This window comes from Staurois parvus, unplaced genomic scaffold (genome assembly GCF_062004578.1).
Source record: "Staurois parvus isolate SC_StPar_1 unplaced genomic scaffold, SC_StPar_1.0 ptg000087l, whole genome shotgun sequence".
Lineage (NCBI taxonomy): Eukaryota > Metazoa > Chordata > Amphibia > Anura > Ranidae > Staurois > Staurois parvus.
Window position 1 is genome coordinate 9,354,930 of NW_028317883.1, and position 21,709 is coordinate 9,376,638.

The 21,709-nt window shown below is 39.4% G+C and overlaps 1 protein-coding gene across 1 annotated transcript in view; it reads left to right on the forward strand.

Moving 5' to 3' along the window:
* The window catches only part of POU2AF2 (POU class 2 homeobox associating factor 2), a 235,733-nt gene that overhangs the window by 83,754 nt on the left and 130,270 nt on the right, over positions 1 to 21,709 (forward strand). The window lies entirely within an intron of this gene.

The window sequence follows — 21,709 nt, forward strand, 5'->3', positions numbered from 1 at the left end:
AATCTTCAAAATCTCATAGCAATGCTGGGTTGGGCATTATGAATCCAAAAGTAAGAGTAATGGTATTAACTGTTGCTTTGCTATGGATAGAGGCCAGACTCTGATACCTTATACATACCTGAACCACTACCACCATAAAAAGACCTAAATATTGAGAACTATCCCATATTTTTCAATAAAGCCAGCACATTTGTATTCCATCATCTTCTATCTGTGCAAACAGGCTTTTGAAGAACGTTTTATAATTGTGCAGTGCATGGAATGGGATTTATGGGTTATTACATTTTTCTGAACTTCAAAAATCGAAAAACACACATTTGTCCCAATTTCTAGGTAAGAATGTTAACCTCTAGACAATGCTAGCTGAGATAAAGCCACAAAGTCCATGTCCAGTGACAACAAACTTTTAAGCTGGCCATACATTATACAATTTTCTTTTAGATTTACTTTCAATTAGACTATATTGCCAAATGTATTGGGACACCCTTCAAAATCATTGGATTTAGGTATTCCAATCACCTGCATGGTCACTGGTGTATAAAATCAAGCACCCATGCATGCAGACTGCTTCAACAAACATTTGTGAAATAATGGGTCACTCTCAGGAGCTCAATGAATTCAAGCGTGGTACCATGATGGTTGTCACCTGTGCAATAAGTCTATCCATGAAATTTCCTTGCTACTAAATATTCCATAGTCAACTGTTAGTGGTATTAAAACAAAGTGGAAGCAATTTGGAACAACAACAAATAAATCGTCAGAGCGGGTTCAGCACATGCTGAAGCGCACAGTGCGCAGAAGTCGCTGTCTGCAGAGTCAATAGCTAAAGACCTCCAAACTTCATTTGGCCTTTACATTAGCACAACAACAGTGCATAGAGAGCTTCATGGAATGGGTTGACATGGCCGAGCAGCTGCATCCAAGCCTTACATCACCAAGTGCAATGAAAAGTGTTGGATGCACTGGTGTAAAGCACGCCACCACTGGACTCTAGAACAGTGGAGATGTGTTCTCTGTAGTGATGAATCATGCTTCTCTGTCTGGCAATTCGATGGACGTGTCTGGGTTTGGTGGTTTACAAAAGAACGGTACTTACCTGACTGCATTGTGCCAAGTGTAAAGTTTGGTGGTGACGGGATTATGGTGTGGGGTTGTTTTTCAGGGGTTGGGCTTGGACCCTTAAGTTTAGTGAAGGGAACTCTTAAGGCATCAGTATACCAAGACATTTTGGACAATTTCACTCTGTGGAAACAGTTTGGGGATGGCTCCTTCCTGTTCCAACATGACTGCGCACCAGTGCACAAAGCAAGGTCCATAAAGACATGGATGAGCGAGTTGGGGTGGAGGAACTTGACTGGCCTGCACAGAGTTCTGACCTCAACCCGATAGAAGACCTTTGGGATGAATTAGAGTGGAAACTGCAAGCCAGGCCTTCTCGTCCAACATTAGTGCCTGACCTCGCAAATGCGCTTCTGGAAGAATGGTTAAACATTCCCATAGACAAACTCCTAAACCTTGTGGACAGCCTTCCCAGAAGAGTTGAAGCTGTTATAGGTGCAAAGGGCGGGCCAACTCAATATTGAACCCTACAGACTAAGACTGGGATGCCATTAAATGTGCGTGTAAAGGCAGGCGTCCCAATATTTTTGGCAATCTAGTGTATGTATCAAAAGATTTGGGGTGGCACTCCTATGTGTGTATTCCTCTTCTACAGATACTGTCTGTCATTATGCCCTATGCACTCTTCTCCTGCAAATAATGCCCCACTGTCATACCCTGTACACTACTAGGACTTGAAGACTAGAATGTCAGTTAAGGTTTTTTTTGTCATTGCCGTATCACCAAGAGCACCAAGTTTTCCAAAAAGTATCAGCAGTCAATATAAAAAATTCCTTACAAAGGAGCCAGAATTTCATATCATCACACCTAAGAGATGCCATCTCAAGATATCAAACAAAAGGTTTCATTGGGCCAAAGTATATTGGGCCAACTCAATATTGAACCCTAAGGACTAAGACTGGGATGTCATTAAAGTTCATGTGTGTGTAAAGGCAGACATGCCAATGCTTTTGGCAATATAGAATATGTAGAGCAAGGGCCTGCCTGATTGCACACACATTAAAATTGTTTACATTTGACCTCATATTATATGGTTTTGGTAAATCTAAAAGAAAATTATACAAGAGAATTGAGTTAACTAAAAAGATAGCAAAGCATAAATGTATGAAAAGAGACAAGTTCTCAACCCAAAATATAATACCATAGACTTGTGGCACCTTTTTTCTTTGGAGATGCTTAAAAATATATGGAATGGATTGAGAAATGTTAAAATGAGAATTCCTCAAGAAGATACACTGTTTGTGTGAATGTATCTGAAGAACAAATTGCCACATTTGTAGATGCATGACCTTGCCTTTCTTCAGATGGAGTAATTATAGTCACAGGTCTCAAGCAGCCCAGAAATTATGAAGAAGTTAATAATAACCTTGTTTTGAGATCCTGTCTGTTGTCCTGTAATAGTAGATCCTAGTAGTAGTAGTAGACCTAAATCAGCAAATAAAGACCTAATTATCCCACTCATTAAAGTCTAATGAGATTCTAGGTACAAAAACTGATGACATAGAACAAGAAACTAGGAAGGTTTGTGCTCAGTGAGGGCTTGTTTACATGAGCATTTACAAGCAAATTGCTTTTCAGAGGGTGTTTGATCATTGACAGATAGTGAGGAGGCAATATGTCATCACCTCACCACTTGTTTTAACCCCTAAAAGCCTACACTGCTGTACCACAGCCATGTGCATTGCATGCAGTTGCAGCGCAGCCCCATTTGCTTGAATGGGTTGCATTTATTGGGCTGTACTGCCTCCCAAACACAATGGATGGGACCATTTTTGCCATGTCACAATGCAAAGCAATATTTCATCTGAGACATCATACTAAATCCATTAGCAGCAACTGAAAATATAATGACAGTACAATTAGATCACCCCACGGTCCTAGCAAATGTACTCCATGGATTGCTGAGCCTGCTGACTAGACCAGTGACTTGAACTGGTCTAGTGTGCAATACTTTTGCTGACATGCCAACCCTTTTGCCTTTTATTTAAAATAATATTTGAAACTTTTGTTCTTTTTTCTGCTTGAGTGGAAATCCTCCCTTTTATAACTTTATTGCAAAGCTGGATTCAGCTATCTATCCCTGATAGTAAGTTATCAGTTTGTACTGCCTGAATGGTGGCGTTCCATTGTAAAGGCTGGTACACACAGGCAGAATATAGGCTAGATTTGGCGGTTTGACAGAAACCATCCGACATTCTGCCAGTGTGTACAGGTGCCTGTCCTACAAAACCGGCTTAATGTCTGGCTTCTGTCAAATGGGCATGCTGGAAAACCAGCAGCCGATCCAATGGGCACTTGCAGCCAATGGCTGCGAGCATTGACCAATGTGTTCATGAAGGAGGGCAGTACCCCTGTCAGAACACAAAAGCTCAATAAGGAGATCGCTGTACTAACATTGCATAGTTAGTAAAACAAGCTCCTAGCGAATGCCTCAGCTTTTTTTGTTCAGCCCATTGGGTTAAATGAAAAAAAAAACTACATGCAAAAACCAGTGCCAAAATTCGTACAAATTAATACTAAATATACAAATAAATGCTGCTGCTCATCAGTGCAAACCCACACCAAAAAAATAAATATAAAACATTAAAACAGCGCAAAAAGAATTTAAAATAAATACCACAGCAAAAAAAAAAAAATATATATATATATATATATATATATATATAAAATTATAAGTCCCACTTCAAATTGGTGAATTTATTATGTAATAAAAATTATAAAAAAAATCAAAATCAAAATAAATATATAAATATTCTTAAAAGCCCCCGGGAACGCCGCACGCCGGCATGCGTTCCACTCACGGAAGTGACGTATTACATATGGTAGCACAACCGAAAATGCGTCAACCCGTTTCGCCCCTCCTCCAGGGCATTTTTACAGAAAACCTTGCTGGTTGTCTGTGAAAACGCCCTAGAGGAGGGGCAAAACACACTGACACATTTCCGGTTCTGCCACCATTCGTAATACATCACTTCCGGTGAGTGGAACGCACGCTGGCGTGCGGCATTCCCGGGGGCCATCTTGTGTATGGGAGATTCTCTGTGCTGTCATCTGTTGCTGACTGTGGGATCTCAGGAAATTACCCTGGTGATGTGGCATTTTGGATTCATTTAAATGCAATAAAATGCTGATTTTGAGGAATAAGAATGTGAGTGGTACTTGAAAATTGAATATAACCAAGTGTTGCAGTATTACACGATATATTTATTTTTTTTCCCTACATTATTCTGAGCTTTTTCTTGGAGAGTGGTGTGTGGTGATTCTGGAGGTTGGAGGCTGGCTATACTCTGGTTTGGAGTGGGGAAAACCCAGGAATATCAGGAGGCACACTGACTGGGTCCAGGATCCCAAAAAAACCCTAAAAGGTGTTTTTTCACCAATATCTGATGAGTGCGGTATAATTTTTTGAGCGCTATTTTTGGTGGAAGCACAATTTATTTCTTTGGGAAGAGGACGTTCAAGAATATTTATATATTTTTTTATTTTGATTTTTTTTATATAATAATTTTTTCACCAATTTGGAGTAGGACTTATAATTGGATATATATATATATATATATATATATATATATATATATATAAAAATATATATATATATATTTATTTATTTTTTATATATATATTTTTTTTTTTTTTTGCATTGGTATTTATTTTAAATTCTTTTTGTGCTGTTTTAATGTTTTATTTAAAATATAGTATAACATTGGCAACTCCACAACTCAAGAGGTTAGATCACCAATTGGACGTGTGTTCAATATATAAAATATACAAAATGACTTGTGTTTTGCAATGGTGTAGAATTGTGCTGAATTGTTTTACTTTTTTGAGAAACAGGATAATTGACTAAAAAAAGGTGGATGCAATAGGGAATTATTATGAAATCAATAAAGACATTGTTTATGCAGGGATCCCATGAACTTCTCTGTATTATACCATGTTGTTTTGTTTAAGGCTAATACCAGAGAGTGAAATTGTGTTGCAGACATAGTTTCTGAAGGAATGAGGCCAAGTGTTAAATAATTTCTCAGTTTTGGTTCATTTAAAATGTTTCTCAAGAACATATTTTAAATTATTTGGTCATCGCTAATCAAAAGCATTACCACATTGAAAATCCACAAATAGCTTATGTTTAGAGATAGACCACATTCATGCTAAGCTTTAATACTTTTTGCAAGAAACATAATGTTAAAGTCACCTTAAACACCAAGCAAATAACTTATTTTTAAGCATTGCATTTGCCAGTGTCACCACCTTTCAAGCTGATTGCAGATTGTTAGGCCAAGTCGAAGCTTGCCTGTAGACTCACTGACAAAGGCTATTGTATGAAAACAATCTATTCTGATGCTGGGATCAAGGCGAAAATGACCAGAAAGGGAAGTCATTATCAAAGTAACATTTCTCATAAATATTTATAGTAGCCAAAGTTTGCATTGTGTTGGGCGTGTGCAAACATTATAAAACATCCTTTTGTTTCCATGATTTACAAATATGGAATTTGAGCTAGTGCAGCTCTTATATTGTTTCTTTATCCCACAGCATAATTGTCAAAAGGATTGTAAGCTACACAGATATCCCAATATAGCTTAGTATGTTTTGGTGGAAAACCTTTTCTTTAACAAAGACGGTACACCATTCATTACCCACTTTTACCGCAATGTATAGAGCAACAATTCAGACTGTCTACAAGTGTTATTGGAAGATTCCTCATCAAACAAACTACAGCTGAAGAAAAATATCTTGTATGATGCTTTATAACCTCCATATAAAAGGCTTATTTACCTTTATTCCCACACACAGCAGCTGCAACTTGTGTGCTATAACATTCTAAGCCTTTAAATCCCTAAGGCAAAACATTCTTGTGGATGTTAAAACTGACATTTATCTATACCAATGAGTTTATGCAATTTTTACATCAACATGACTTTTATTTACTACTTTTAAAGGCGTGTTCACATGTCAGATAACACATACAGTATACATTATATCCAATGATAATAAATAAATATATATATATATATATATATATATACATACTGCTCAAAAAAATTAAAGGAACACTTTTTAAATCAGAGTATAGCATCAAATCAATTAAACTCCTGGGATATTGATCTGGTCAGTTAAGTAGCAGAGGGGGTTGTTAATCAGATATAGGTGGAGGCCACTGATATTTTTTTCCCCACTTGTCTTTTCTGAATGTTTTTCACTAGTTTTGCATTTGGCTAGGGTCAGTGTCACTACTGGTAGCATGAGACCTGGACCCTACAGAGGTTGCACAGGCAGTCCAACTACTCCAGGGTGGCACATCAATACGTGCCATTGCCAGAAGGTTTTCTGTGTCTCCTAGCACAGTCTCAAGAGCATGGAAGAGATTCCAGGAGACAGGCAGTTACTCTAGGAGAGCTGGACAGGGCCATAGAAGGTCCTTAACCCATCAGCAGAACAGTATCTGCTCCTTTGTGGAAGGAGGAACAGGATGAGCATTGCCAGAGCCCTACAAAATTACCTCCAGCAGGCCACTGGTGTGAATGTCTCTGACCAAACATTCAGAATTAGACTTCATGAGGTTGGCCTGAGGGCCTGACATCCTCTAGTGGGTCCTGTGCTCATTGCCCGGCACCATAGAGCTCGATTAGCATTTGCCATTGAACACCAGAAATGGCAGGTCTGCCACTGGCGCCCTGTGCTTTTCACAAATAAGAGTAGGTTCACCTTGAGCACATGTGACAGATGTGAAAGGGTCTGGAGAAGCTGTGGAGAATGTTATGCTGCCTGTAACATCATTCAGCATGACCGTTTTGGTGGTGAGTCAGTGATGGTCTGGGGATGCATATCCATGGAGGGACGCACAGACCTCTACAGGCTAGATAATGGCACCCTGACTGCCATAAGGTATCAAGATGAAATCCTTCAACCCATTGTCAGATCCTACACTGGTGCAGTGGGTCCTGGGTTCCTCCTGGTACGTGACAATGCCCGGCCTCATGTGGTGAGAGTATGCAGGCAGTTCCTGGAGGATGAAGGAATTGATACCATTGAATGACCCCCACGCTTGCCTGACCTAAATCCAATAGAACACCTCTGGGATATCATATTTTAGTCCATCCAACGCCGGCACGTTGCACCTCAGACTGTCCAGGTGCCCAGTGATGCCCTGGTCCAGATCTGGGAGGAAATACCCCAGGACACCATCCATCATCTCATTAGGAGCATGCCCCAGTGTTGTCAGGCATGCATACAAGCACGTGGGGGCCATACAAACTACTGAGTACCATTTTGCTTTGCTGCAAGTAAATTTTAATGAACTAGCCAGCTGCATCATTTTTTCACTTTGATTTTTGGGGTGTCTTTGAATTCAGTCTTCTGTAAGCTGATAATTTTAATTTCCAGCAAACGATGGGGCATCTTCACTTTCCTAACACATTACCCAGTCCATATCAGTATAGATATCCAATATGATATTTTTCCCCATTGAGATCTGATGTGTTTTCAAAGTGTTCCTTTCATTTTTTTGAGCAGTGTGAAGCAGGTTTTTTCTGTTTTTCAAAATACATTTTGCAGTCTACTATATCTACTAAGCCCTGATGAAAGTGGAGCATTTAAACCTTGTGGTAAAACATGTATGTTTTACTGTATGTGTCTTGGCATCCTCTGAATAAAAATGTATTCTGGACTTCACACACCTCATTTATGCCACTTTCATCCATGAATGATAGTAAATCGACACAAAAAAAAAATATGGGCCCCTGCACGTTTAAGTCATAATGTACTAGTATGCACCCCATACTAGCACATTATTACAGACTTACCTGGACACGGAGCCCTCTAGCGCAGCACTGTTATGGCTTCTGGGCGCATCTATCTTCTCCAGGTCCTCCTTCCTTCTTCGAGCTGAATGCATGGAGCTCTGAAGGTACAGCCCTGGTATGCCGTCTCTTCAGAACACATACTCCGGTGATGTCACTGGCTGCATGCTGTGTGAATATCTCCTAAACAGTGCAAGTTTAGGAAATATCCACTATACCTACAGGTAAACCTTATTATAGGCTTACCTGTAGGTACAAGTTAAAAAGTGGACTTACTTTCACTTTAAGAAAAATGTAAATTGATTTGCTTGGATTGTTAACATGCTTAACATGCAGACATGGACATGATTAACATGCAGACAGTAGCTTCTTCTTTGACCAAGCAGTGTTTTCAGTGTTTTTCTGTAGCAACTTACAGTGCTGCCAGCATCTTTGTCACCTTTTAATACACTTGCAGCTCCCAGAGAGGATAGTGGCCTGCCTGTCAAGATGTAGATGGAAAGACCATTATTATGTATGGGCACAGCAAGTGAGAGGAGAGAGCAGGAAACCTGGCCACAACCCAGCTGGGCTAGTAACGATCCACTGTTTGCAATTGAGGTCTATTTTTTGTACTGTTTGGAAATTAGAAAAACTGATGCTTCTGGGGGACAATCACTAAAAGTGTATCTTTACATGTGAAAATAAAGTTTCCCATCTTTGTCTTTTACTTCTGGTTTCCTTCTTTCTATTACCTGTTTAGTGCAGCAGAGCAGTCTAGGCCAGAATGACATAGGCAACTCTGGATGCTTCTTCCTGGGATGTCCGATATCGACATCCCAAGAGGATGTGTTTGGCTAAGGGGTGCGTGCAGAGACCCAATAACATGTCTGTGCACTTGTAAGGTATTTCTGCACACATGCATATGGCACAGGACTGTACAAGGTAGCAGATGCCAGATACCAGCACCATGTGTGAGCAGGTGTGGGAACACCTCACATGTGTGCAGGTGAACCATAGGTCTTGGCCAGGTCCCAAAGACTCAGCAGAGACCTGCAGCACATCTGAACATCTTTAGGATATTTAAATATGGTGGTGTAGAAGAGAAGGGATGGGACCACAATATTATCAGGGTGAAATACCTCTTTAAATTAATCTTTTACTTTCCCTGCTTAAGCAACGGAAATAGTAACTTTGATCATAAACACACACACACAATAATATGTATTAATTATTAATGTTATGCAAACTAAATAGGTTAGCTTAGCACCAAATAGCCATTCCTTTAACTGCTTCTGCATGCCAAAATGTATATCTGTGCATTAGTCAAAAAACGTCCTTATGTGTAACTAAGCATAAGAACATTTATTGGAACTGGTTATTATTTCAGCCCCGAGTAGCATGCTAATTTCGGGGTAGGCTCATGACTCTGGGTAAAGCCGGTCCAGTGCTTCATTGCCCTGTAACTTGTAATCAGTGAAAGATCAGAAGAAGGTTGCTTCATGAGCGTATTACTTTTGAATGACCTATGTAAAAAAAAAGAACATGACTTATCCTTATTCATTTCTGCTTGAATCACTTGTAGGCAATTAGTTTGCTGTTTTAGGTACTTGTGTGAGTGTTTGTGTTAAGAAGATGCCATTTCCCCTATTTTCTATAACATTTCTTCTTTGGACTGCCATAAAAATAAATCAACACATATAGTAGCGCATAATAAAAGATAAAATAGATTCACTCATTAAAATATTATAATCTATTTGGCATATCATAAACACAAAACTGAATATATATATTCTGTTTTTATATGCATGTCATGCCTTTTTAAAAATAAAGTTCAGTATGCACCTTTCCTTTATAGTGTCCTAGTAAAGATATACAGGTAATTAGTCTATGGTCTTGAGCAGGTGGTGTTAGTTAGAAAATCATAAGCCTTTTAACACATAGAACAAACTGCCATGCCATACATATCTTTTACGTATAACTAAAGATAAAACTTTTTTTTCACGTTTTTGGATAAAGTGGAGAGGGATTAGAATACCTGTCAGGTTTTATATTGTTGTCTGTGGCCCTGTTAGAGAGATTCACCCTCTCTATATCTCTCAAATATTGGGCTGTCACCAGAACAGGAATAAAGGGGAAATCTCCCAATGGAGACACTAGTTCTGGTTGGCCTGGAGACAACTAGAGATTCTCTCACCCTGAAGAAAGTTCCTCTGACTTCCTGTTTTGGCTATGGGACAAGAAGTGAAGAAAAATCTCCCCAGTGGAAGAGAGATGTCAAAAATATGACAGGGGTTATATCCCTCTCTTACTCTATCCAAAATAATAAAAAGTTTTGCCTTTAGCTCTACTTTGAGGTATGATGGCAGTTTGAACAGGGGAACTTGTAGTAACCTTGTCCTCGTGTAATATTTGCAGGAACTGCTGCAAATATCACCTATTCGGTTTATAAACCACTCACAACTTCACATTTTGGTAAACAAAAAGTCCCCTCTTTCCTGAAAGGCTCAGTTATTTCCTGATTGGGTGCTGACATTTTTTCTCTCACACAGCATAGAGAGGATGTAGCCAGGCTGTCAATTACAGATCACATGTCAAACTTTAGTGAGGGTATTGAGGAGCACCTAGTACAAAAAAATCATATCACTCAGAGCTCTTTTTGAAATGTTTATTGGTTAAGAACATGAAATGAAGCCTAAGTATTTTGGGGGAAAGGGGTCAGTCTTCCTCAGGGCTTGAGTAGTGGATGTTATTGGAATCACAATAAGATGCAATAGGAGACCTATGTTAGGGCTGGATAAAGACTGCCAGATCTTAACAGTACCAAGTACTGCCATCTCTTTTTTGTTGGAATTAGAGAGTTAACAACCTAGGCCCATAAGAAGGTCCATCTATAATATACCTTTATTATGGATCAGCTCCTTTGAAGGAAGACACACTCCATTGTATGAAAAAGAGAAAGAAGATGTACAGAGCTCAAGTAACAAACTCTTAAATCATACCAAAATTTAAATGTAATTCCTCTTAAATATGATTAAATTAGCCCCGTTCAACAAGTTTCGTCATTCAGTCAGACATCATCAGGGACAGGTCAGTCCATGATGATGTCCGATTGACTGACAAAATGTGTTGGTAAGGGCTAATTATGTCACTTCTGCTACATCACTTCTGGCTCTTTTGAACCTGTTTTCACCCCACAGACTGGATGTATGTGAAACATGCTGTCCATATTTCTCTGTATCAGTATATATGGTTTGTTATGTTTATACTTGTTGTGAGTAATAAACAGGTTTACACAATTTGGGCTGTCTGGTTATGACTTATTTGGATTGGAGAAGAGGAGTATTTTGGCCATCCGGGGTACCCTGTATAAATAAGGAAACACCTGCCTTTGCTAACCCTGAAGAGTGGTGACCAGGAGGAGATATAGAGTAAGAGGACGACTCAGATATATGTTAAAGCACTTGTAGATCCCCTTTTTCAATAAAGAGGTCCACAAATTTTGGTGAGTGTGTGGCACAAAAGGGGAGTACAGGAGCATAGGATAAAGTGGTGAAGTGCATTTTGGAAGAAGTGATATTTAAAAGCATATATATGAACTGGCATATGGACTCATAGGGATCACAGTGTGTGCCACTTAAGTGAGTGGTGTACTATAGTGCTTATATTAGTGCCACCACTGTTTTTTGAGCACTGACATTTTTTGCAACAATATGCCAAGATTCATACAGGGGATCTACTGGTTTGAGTAAGAGGGAGGGACACAATAGTGCTGGACATTATTGCTACTACAGTTAAAAGTAAAATTTATGGATGTTTTGAAGACTTTTGATTTATAGAGCATATTTTGATTCATAAAAAGTTTATTTGATTTGTAGACTTTTTTTTGATTCACAGGTTTATTTAAACACATTTAAGAGGAATCATGTTTCCATTAGGGTATGATTTAAGAATTTGTTATTTAAGTGTTGCACCTCTTCTTCCTAATTTTTTGCTGATGATATCCAGGGGGATATCCTTGGTGTACAGTAGCTCAAGGGGATTTATAATTGGTTGACCTTAGCACAGGGAAATTATTTATATTTTCTGCACCCCACTGAATATCCATCAGAACTGAGCCTCAATTCTATTGGTCCAATGTTATCATACAAATCAGATCACATGTCCTTATCATGACAGTCATGTGCCAGTGCTTGTAAAAATAAAGGGTTTGTGCAAAACACTTGATGGAGCAGATTATGACAGCCCTGTACCCCTGTAAAATCAAAGAAGCGCTGCAGTCCATCCACCCAGCCTGGTGTAGACTTGAAAATGGCCTCAGCCCATGAGTCATAGCCAAAGCCATGTGTCTTTGGTGAAGACTCGGGGGCTGTGGCCACTTTCAAATCTACACTAGGTTGGCTGAATGGGAGTGTGGCGTCTTTCATTTTACATAGGTATCACTTTTGAGCACCTTTGGCAGCCTGCACCTCTCTCTCTCTCAGGTGACTGCAGGAGTTCCACTTCCCACCTTGAGTGGCATGCTTAATCTAGTACTAAGGTCACAGCCCTGTACCCCTATATGAAAAATCTATGATATCACCAGCATACCATGTTTAGATAAACAAATAAGGCACTTTAAATTTACCAACAGAAAGAAGCAATGTTTCAAGGGCACTATGGGCCAACAGACAGCAGACACATTGAGACACATAGAAATGCCAGCAGAGCCCACAATCCTGTTTAGCGTACATATAAAGTAATCTGTACATCATACATAAGTGTTAATTACATTGTTATGGTAAAAAAAAATGATATCAATGGTATAAGCATGAATACATCACTGAAATAGACCATTGTGTAAAGTTCAAACAAAATTATTGTGTATCTATCACCATAGTAATTCCCCTAACCTTGATAAGGCCCAATCACAAAATGGGGCAGAAATAGGAACTGCATCAGATCTCAACAGGAAGTGCATCAACAGACACGCCTCTCAGCCACACCCAGCATGCTCCCAACAGAACCAATCATAAGAGGTGAGATAGAACATAGCAGAAAGGAGACTAGAGATCAACCATGTCAACAGTAATACTCAGAGCTATTACATATCATATTATACCTCAGCCTCATAGTGTTCTCCAGCACTCCCTACAAAAGGATCAAGCAGGGACTGTTCAGGAGTTACCAAAAAACAGTGCAATCGAATAGCAAAGCAAACCAATGTAAATATGTAAAATAAAAACAAATAACAAAATAAGCAGAGAACATATTAGTAAATGCTACAGGGGGATGCCAGCATCTGCTGTTCCAGAAAAAGGAGACAACCAAGATGTGCTTGAGCATGTGCAGGTGAAGGAGGATTTTTTCATTTTCCTATGCGTCATCACTGTTACCTCATTCATACTTTCAGGAATTTTATTAATATCAATGTTATCCTAATGAAGATGAGCAGAAAAGATGGATGTGTACACTCCTTTAGGCCATACCTGGAATATTTGGAAAGCCATTGACAGGGTGCTCCCTAGTTATCAAAGTGCATTCCTTTCCTATTCAAGTCTGGAGGCATACAAGATTAATGTGGGCAGGAATTTATATTTCCCCTGTGATCAGATGTTTAAGAACACGTGTGTGTATGTATATGTGCATAAAGACCTGTAAAGTGTATGTCAGGGCAAAAGAAAAAGAAAAAACACATAGATGAGATGCAGTACCTGCAGTACATCTCTCCAATACATGTAGTTTCCCTATGTCTTATCCCTTCAAAAATCTGTGAGTATTGATTTGCCAGAAATCCAATGAGCTACTAACTTCCTGTTTGGACATACAAAACAAGGACTTTGCAACAGCACTAAAATCCCATCTCATAAGCTGAATTGAATTGGCTTATTGAACCCCAATTTATTGTCTCTCAGGGTGTGGGGTATTTAAAGTGTTACTAAACCCACAACAGTAAAATCAGTCTGTATATGCAGTAAAACATATTTTTTTTACTCACTGAGGAATCTAAGGCATTAATCCTCTGCATTGTGTAAAAAGGCTGTTTGATCCTGACTTCTCTGCTCCACCTCTTGTTCAAATGTCCATGTCTTATCTCCTGATAAGACAGACTGAACCGTAGCCATTCTGCACATGCTCAGTTTAGTGTGTATTGCTAGAGAGGTTTTTTTTTTTTATTGGGAGAGTGCATGTGATCAGCACAAGGCCAATCAGCACTGTCCTGACAGAGGTCAGGGGTTTTGCATCCTCCTGGAACAGAAAGAAAACATCTCCTACAAACTTTAACCAGTGCTCTGCTGAACACTGATGGAAGTCACAAGACTGCTCTAACTGCTGATGAGAAAAGGTATTTAGCAGTTTATATTTATTAAAATAATTGCACTTCCATGTTCTGTGTACTGTGGAAGACCAGACAGAGTGGATGTAGGGTAGGGTCCTGGGTTTAGTAACACTTTAAACAAAGGTGCTTTCAGCTATGTTGTGGTATGAATAAGTGCCTTGAGCATGAAACACATTAACATATCTCATCTGTCTTGGTGCTCTGATGGTTTTATTACAGACATTGTGGATATTGTTACAATAAAGCCATTTGGAGCATACTCACAATAGTGTGCAGCCATCCACTTGTTTTATTGAAGTCTCTTCAATTGCGAGCCAGGTGGGCACCGTGATGTGAGGATTGAGTATGGGCCAAACTTATAGGAATTTGGTTGGTGGCATGGTCCTTTTGAAGCTAAGGTGTGCAATGTCACAAAAATGTACTGTTATTATCTCAACAACTTCAGACTTTCTGAAAAACCACATAGAGATAGATCTGAATTTCATTCCATTTGTTAATTCCAATGCACACCATCGATATTGTCCAATCAGTTCACACCATCCAATTTGAATCCATCTGATTCGATAACTTATTGAGTATATAGCAATCTTCTGGAAAAACTACAACATTTTTTTAATCCATCTGGACTAACGAATATTCAAAACAAATTATGAAGTTATGAAACAAATTCCGAAAATGAATCAGTTAAACATAATGAATGTGACGAAACACAATTCTTCAATGAAGCGTATGCACCCATAGCATGGCTATTGTCTATTTACTGTTGCCTGTGCTCCTGAGGCCATTCCTTACTTTCTGCATATTTAATAAATGTCAGACAGTGTATGAAATGAAGAAAATTAGTATAAGTAATGTTCTTAGCAATGTTTCTTTCATTCTCCAAGCTTTCATACTACATTGTTTTGTTTATATATCTTAAATACATACTGTTGCATACATAGATGCAACAGATTCTAGTGCAAATAAAGCTGCAGGAGTATCTAAGAAAAGTTTTGTGCTTGCAGTCCCAGCAACCACCGACTGCATCAGCAGACAGATGTTCCCCGATCGCTTCTGCACAGTGTGAATCCAGAAGTGTTCAGCTCTGAGCATTTATGGTTTCACAGCTGCCAAAACCCTAATAGACAGTAGGGGTAGATTTCCTAAAACTGGTGCACTCAGAATGTGGTAGCCAATCAGCTTCTAACTTCAGCTTGTCCAGTTAAGAATTGGCAATGACCCTGGATTCACACTAGCCCGAAGGCTGAGGGTTGGTTGCGGGTTCAGAAACGGCACCTGTTGCCACACCTTCAACCACCCACAGCATCCTCATCCTCACGCATCTCCAGGCTGCAGCTTGATCATGGATGCAGGAACTACAGGGAAACCACATGGTCAAAAAGACCATTCAGTTTCCCTGCGGATGCGTTTTTGAAAACGTGAATGCACATTTTTTGTGCAGGATATGCGGTGGGCACTGCTTGATCCTTCTCTTGGCTCTCTCCTCTCTACCGCTGCCGCCCACTGTCTGGACTTTACTGTACCAGGCTGCCCTCTCTTGCCCCAGTCCTAAGTGTGGGAATGGGGAAAGAGGTGGAACTCAGCGGACAAGGTACAGTGTAAATGGTGGGGCGCTCATAGTGTCCCCCCTCTGGCAGTTGTCACCCGGGTACGGTCCACACCACATGCACACCAGTAATGACACCACTGGCCAAAACTGCTGATTTTAACGTGTGTAAAAAATGAAAAAAAAATTGCTTAGAGGGGAAGTGATTAAATAAGGATTTTAACAATTTTTTGCTATGTTTATGAAATTCTTAGCTTTTCTTAAAATTAAAAAAAAACCCTCCTAGATTCAAATTATTCTTTTTCCAAATGTTTTGAAATTAATAAGTGTAAATTTGTTCCATTAAGTGCAAAAGGATTACTATGTGATTTTAGCTGAGAGTTTTTTTTATTTTCTTCCTAAACTTACCATTTTGAAAAACAAGTTAGATGCGTTGCATGAAATAGAATGCATTGGCTGTAATACACTTTAAGCACATCAATAACAGCATGTTTCTTCCTGTTCAAAAAAATTGTGAGATCACCTTTCTAAAAAGAGGTAATTTGGGAGGTGTTTGTACTATCCTGGCTTTTTAATGCAACAGAAAGTAAGAGAAATCACTTTTTTTTTTCAAAATGTTTGGTCTATTTTTCTTTTGTCTGGTAATAATACATATTATTGACCACTTTCCTCCCGAAGATTTACCCCCCTTCACGACCAGGCCATTTTTTTTTTGCTATGCAGCACTATGCTACTTTACATGACAATTGCACGGTCATGCAACACTGTACCCAAATTAAATTTATATATTTTTTAGCACACATAAATCTTTTTTTGGTGATATTTGATCACCATTTTTTTTTAGTCATATAAACAATAAAAGCCAAAAATTTGTGAAAAAAACATATTTGTTACTTTTTGCTATAAATCCTATCCAATAACATTTAAAAAAAATCTAATTTCTTTATAAATTTAGGCCAATAAATGTATTTTAATTGGTTAGTTTGATAGCATCTACAAATCACAGTATACCTACTGGAATTTTTATGTATTTTTTTTTTATATTAGTAATGGCCATGATCAGCGATTTATAACGGGACTGTGATATTACTGTGGGCAATCTAACACTAACTGATACTTTGTGGGAACTGACTAACTGCCATTGACATTACCAGTGGCACTAATACAGTGATCAGTGCTAATAATATGAACTGACACTGTACTAATGACACTGGGTAGGAAGGGGTTCACATCTGGGGCAATTAAAGGATTAACTTTGTGCCTAGGACATGTTAATGTGTGTACCATGTGCTGATTTTTCTAAGGGATCTTGTTTTTTTTTCTCCTGCTTAGCAGGGAATGAAAAAAACAACAAGATCGCCTGTTACTATAAAGAGCTCTGTGATGTTTGCCATCCTGGTGGGTCCTGGTGGTGAATCATTGGCTGGGACCCACTGATTTGATTATGCTGTAAAGAATCACAGCACAGCCAGGTCGGTGGGAGAGCATGCGTGCCCTACCCAGAAGCACTGATCACATACTAGGTACATGATCTAGTGCAGATCTAGAGCAGCTCTGCCGCCATATTTATGTAAGTTATACAGTCAGCAAGCAGTTAAATACCACCAAAAGAAAGCCCTATCTTTCTCTAAGCAATTATGTCAAATCAATTTTGTTAGTGTTGCATGACCAATTAATTGGCAGTAAAACTATCATAGCCTAGTAAAGGAAGCGGTGTAACATGCTGGTATCAAGGTGCAGCATTCATTTCAACCCATGCATATAGATAATAAGTAAAGATAAATAGGACACTGAAATGAAAAGTAGTTTCTACCTTTACAAAAGGTGGATCTGACCTGTTATTGCTTAAGGCAGTGGATGAATGGCACTAAATCCCTGAGTTTTATTATAAGGCCTCGTTTACATCATACGTACAGAAAAACAGAAAAAAAAAACACTTCCAGAGACATCAGTTTACATCAGTTTCACATTAGTTTTCATGCGCGCTTCAATACGTTTTATATACGTTCCAGATTCCTGAGCAGAAAACATCTGCATGTGGTACTAGTGTTGTGGTGTGAACAGGACACATAGAGAACAATTGATTTTGTTGTGCCCTTGCTGAACGCATGCAGAAAAACTGACTTCTCTGCATCATGGTATGAACGAGCCTTTACCATCTATGCATGGAGGTGATGTTGATATATGCTGTCTGGACACTGGGCTGTTGGCGGCTTCTACACACCAAATTTTTTCTGTGGTCATCTTGCCTCAGCCATTGGCTCTCACTGCTGTCAATCAAAACCAGTGAGGAGTGAGTGGGTGGTGAAGCTGAGCAGCACTCTGTGTGTGTTGGAGACACACAGACCTGGCTTGGGAGCAAGCACGCATGAGCACTTCCAGAGCAATCGACTTGCTCTGGGGGCACTGAGAAGGAGTGAGGGTCCAGAAGAACCGGTGGTACCCCCTAGGCCAAGCAGCTTTTTCTGGGGGCACTGCTTGAAGGGAAGGAGCCAGGAGCTCCAGTGGGGCAAAAAGAAAAGGATTGGGGCTGCTCTGTGCAAAACCATTGCACAGAACAGGTAAATATAACATGTTTGTTGTTTTAAAAAAACACAAACCTTTAACCGCCTCCCACCCGCCATATAAGGAAATGATGGGCGCAAGGCATTTCTCTCGTTCTGGGAGGACGTCCTCCGATTCTAACCGTGGAATTCTAACCCTGGAACACAGTGGAGCACCGATCAATGGAAAGAGCCGAAGACATCGGCTCTGTCATGTGATCAGATGTGTCCAATCACAGCTGATTGCTTGTAAATAATGAAAAGCCGGTTATTGGCATTTCTCTCCCCACGCTGACAGCTCAGGAGGAGAGGAGAGCAGGTAATCAGCATTACTCAGAGGAGACATGTACACTGATCATCAGGGCACTGATGATCAGTGTTCCCTGATGATCAGTGTAACCCCAGCAGTGCCACCTGTCAGTGCCCATCAATGCCACCTGCCAGTGCCCATCGGAGCCACATCAATGCCACATATACCAGTGCACATCAATGCCACATATCAGTGCCCATCTGAGCTGCCTTTCAGTGCCACCTATCAGTGCCAGTCAGTGCCACCTATGAATGCCAGTCAGTGGCGCCTATCAGTGCGCATCAGTGCCACCTATCAGTTCCCATCAGTGCTGCCTATCAGTGCCGCCTACCAGTGCCAGTCAGTGTCACCTACCAGTGCCAGTCAGTGCCACCTATCAGTGCCCCACTGCTCCTGCTCCCCCCACAAGCTAACAGTCTTGTAAATGGGCTGTTCCTGACATCATCACTCCTATAGACAAGCTCCCGTGGGGGAGAATTAATTTTCTGGAGGATCAGAGGAATGGGTAAGTACAGCTTTTCCCTGAGCCCTTGGACAAAATGAGCACTTAAAGATAGAAGGAGAAAATAAAAGTTTTGACTGGAGTTCTGCTTTGATATCACTTTAAGAGTAACAGAAAATGCTACAAGTACAGTCGTGCAGTTGACTGATATGACATTTTTTGGTTTGCTTTCTATTTTCTTAGATGTCAGCAGTTTTCGACACCCGACAGACTGTGTAAAAGGAATATTTACTCCACTTTGGGTGTTTCCATTCACTGTTTGTCATGCATTACAGACTCCATAAATGAAACCATTGGTGGTTCTATACACAGTATTGCTCCACTTCATCATTAACACCTTAAACATTATTTTTACCTGTTTCATCCTCTTGAACTTTCTTCTGTTATTGTTCGTTATACACCTTCTATTATTTTCATTATAAAGTTCCATGTATTATCTTGTGTTGTGTATATTACACAAGTGCTCCAGATGTGGCTGACTGCAGTGAAGAATCCCTTTCATATCACAAGGGAACATTGTGTTTGAACAGTGAATGTTTGTCAACTCATACTATGAGCAGCGAGATGCCTCTAATCCCCGTGTTTGCTAAAGAGCCAAGAACTAATAGTTTTCTTGTTCTGAGGGTAAGAGTTCTGAATACATCTCTTCATGCTTAACTTGCACCTGTCACTACGTTTTATCTTCTATCTCAAAATGTATAACAAGAAGCTGTGCTTGCTGCTTATAAATACATGGTTAGCCATTTTTTATTGTATACATTAGAATGACAAGTTATTGTAGAATATCTTTTTTATGTATAGAGCAGGCCTTAAAATATACACTGTGTCAAACAGAAAATGTTTACAAAAAATAAATAACTCTGTCTTTATTGCTTTTGTATAGTTTTCATCTCTTTCTGTCTGGTAAAACATCAGCTAGACAGGAAAGAAGGATAAATCTTTCTAATGGAGCTCCAGTTAGTAGTGAAACCCCACAGAAATTTTAAACCCCTGTCCACTCTTCTGAAAATTAAGAAAAAGTTTTGATTTCTTATACATTTACCATCAGTGTTCTAGACATGTGCAGAATTCTTTGATTAAGTTACTAAATGCATTCATTACGAAATTCGTTTAGTTTCATTTATCTGTTTTTGACCGGATTCAAAATTTTTCCAATGGATTTGAAGTATTCTAATTGAATTTGAATTGAAAATATTGAATACATTGTGAAAAATAGCTGGCCTACCAGCTGCACTGCGGCATCCTTAACAACAATGACTCATCTGCTGTCAGCAGGATTCTCTTGCTTACCGTCAATGGGAACCAGAGCTGTTAGAAGTCAGGAGGAAAAAGACGAATGCAGAACTGTGTTTTTTTTTTTCAGGTCATCAGTGGCAAATTTCACCATGATTGATGTTGGATTTACTTTGAGGGACAGATGAATCAAGGACTATTATCAAATGAATATGAATAATTTGTTTTATTCAGATGCTTCTAACATCCGAATGAAACAAATTAATTTTGTTAATGTTTGATTTAGATTCGTTGAAATTTGTTACAGCTGTATTCTGAAATTCAGATACATCCGTACGTCCGAATAATGAAAAACTGGTACAAATTTCAATTCGGAACAAAACAAACTGCACATGTCTACAGTGTTCTCACTCAAAACTGTGGTTCACAACACAGTCTAAAGGTTGTCATACAATCCAGGGACAACTCAGCTGGGTTCTAAGATTTCTGTTTGATATGATCATGAGCCTTAGATGATAAGACTATAAAAAAAGTTTGAAGTTTTTATGGGCAAAAGCCACCTTTGTTGTTATTGGTTGTTTATATCTACCTATTGAATAGGAAGATACAGCCAAGAGGTTTGAATAAAAAGGAGTGAAGCTGAGAAATGAAAACTTTTATTTGATATCTTGAGATGGTATCTCTTGGGTGAGATGATATGAAATTCTGGCTCCTTAGAAAGAAATTTTTTAGATTGACTGCTGATAATTTTTGGAAAACTTGGTGCTCTTGGTGATTCGGCAATGACAAAAATAAAACCTTAACTGACATTCTAGACTTCAAGTCCTAGTAGTGTACAGGGTATGACAGTGGGGCATTATTTGCAGAAGAAGAGTGCATAGGGCATAATGACAGACAGTATCTGTAGGAGAGGAATACACACATAGGAGTGCCACCCCGAATCTTTTGATACATACACTAGATTGCCAAAAATATTGGGACGCCTGCCTTTACACGCACATTTAATGGCATCCCAGTCTTAGTCAGTAGGGTTCAATATTGAGTTGGCCCAAGCTTTGCAGCTATAACAGCTTCAATTCTTCTGGGAAGGCTGTCCACAAGGTTTAGGAGTCTGTCTAGGGGAATGTTTGACCATTCTTCTAGAAGCACATTTGTGAGGTCAGGTACTAATGTCAGACAAGAAGGTCTGGCTCACAGTCTCCGCTCTAATTCATCCCTAAGGTCTTCTGTCAAGTTGAGGTCAGGACTCTGTGCGGGTCAGTCAACTTCCTCCACCCCAAACTTTCTCACCCATGTCTTTATGGGCCTTGCTTTGTGCAATGGTGTGCAGCCATGTTGGAACAGGAAGGGGCCAT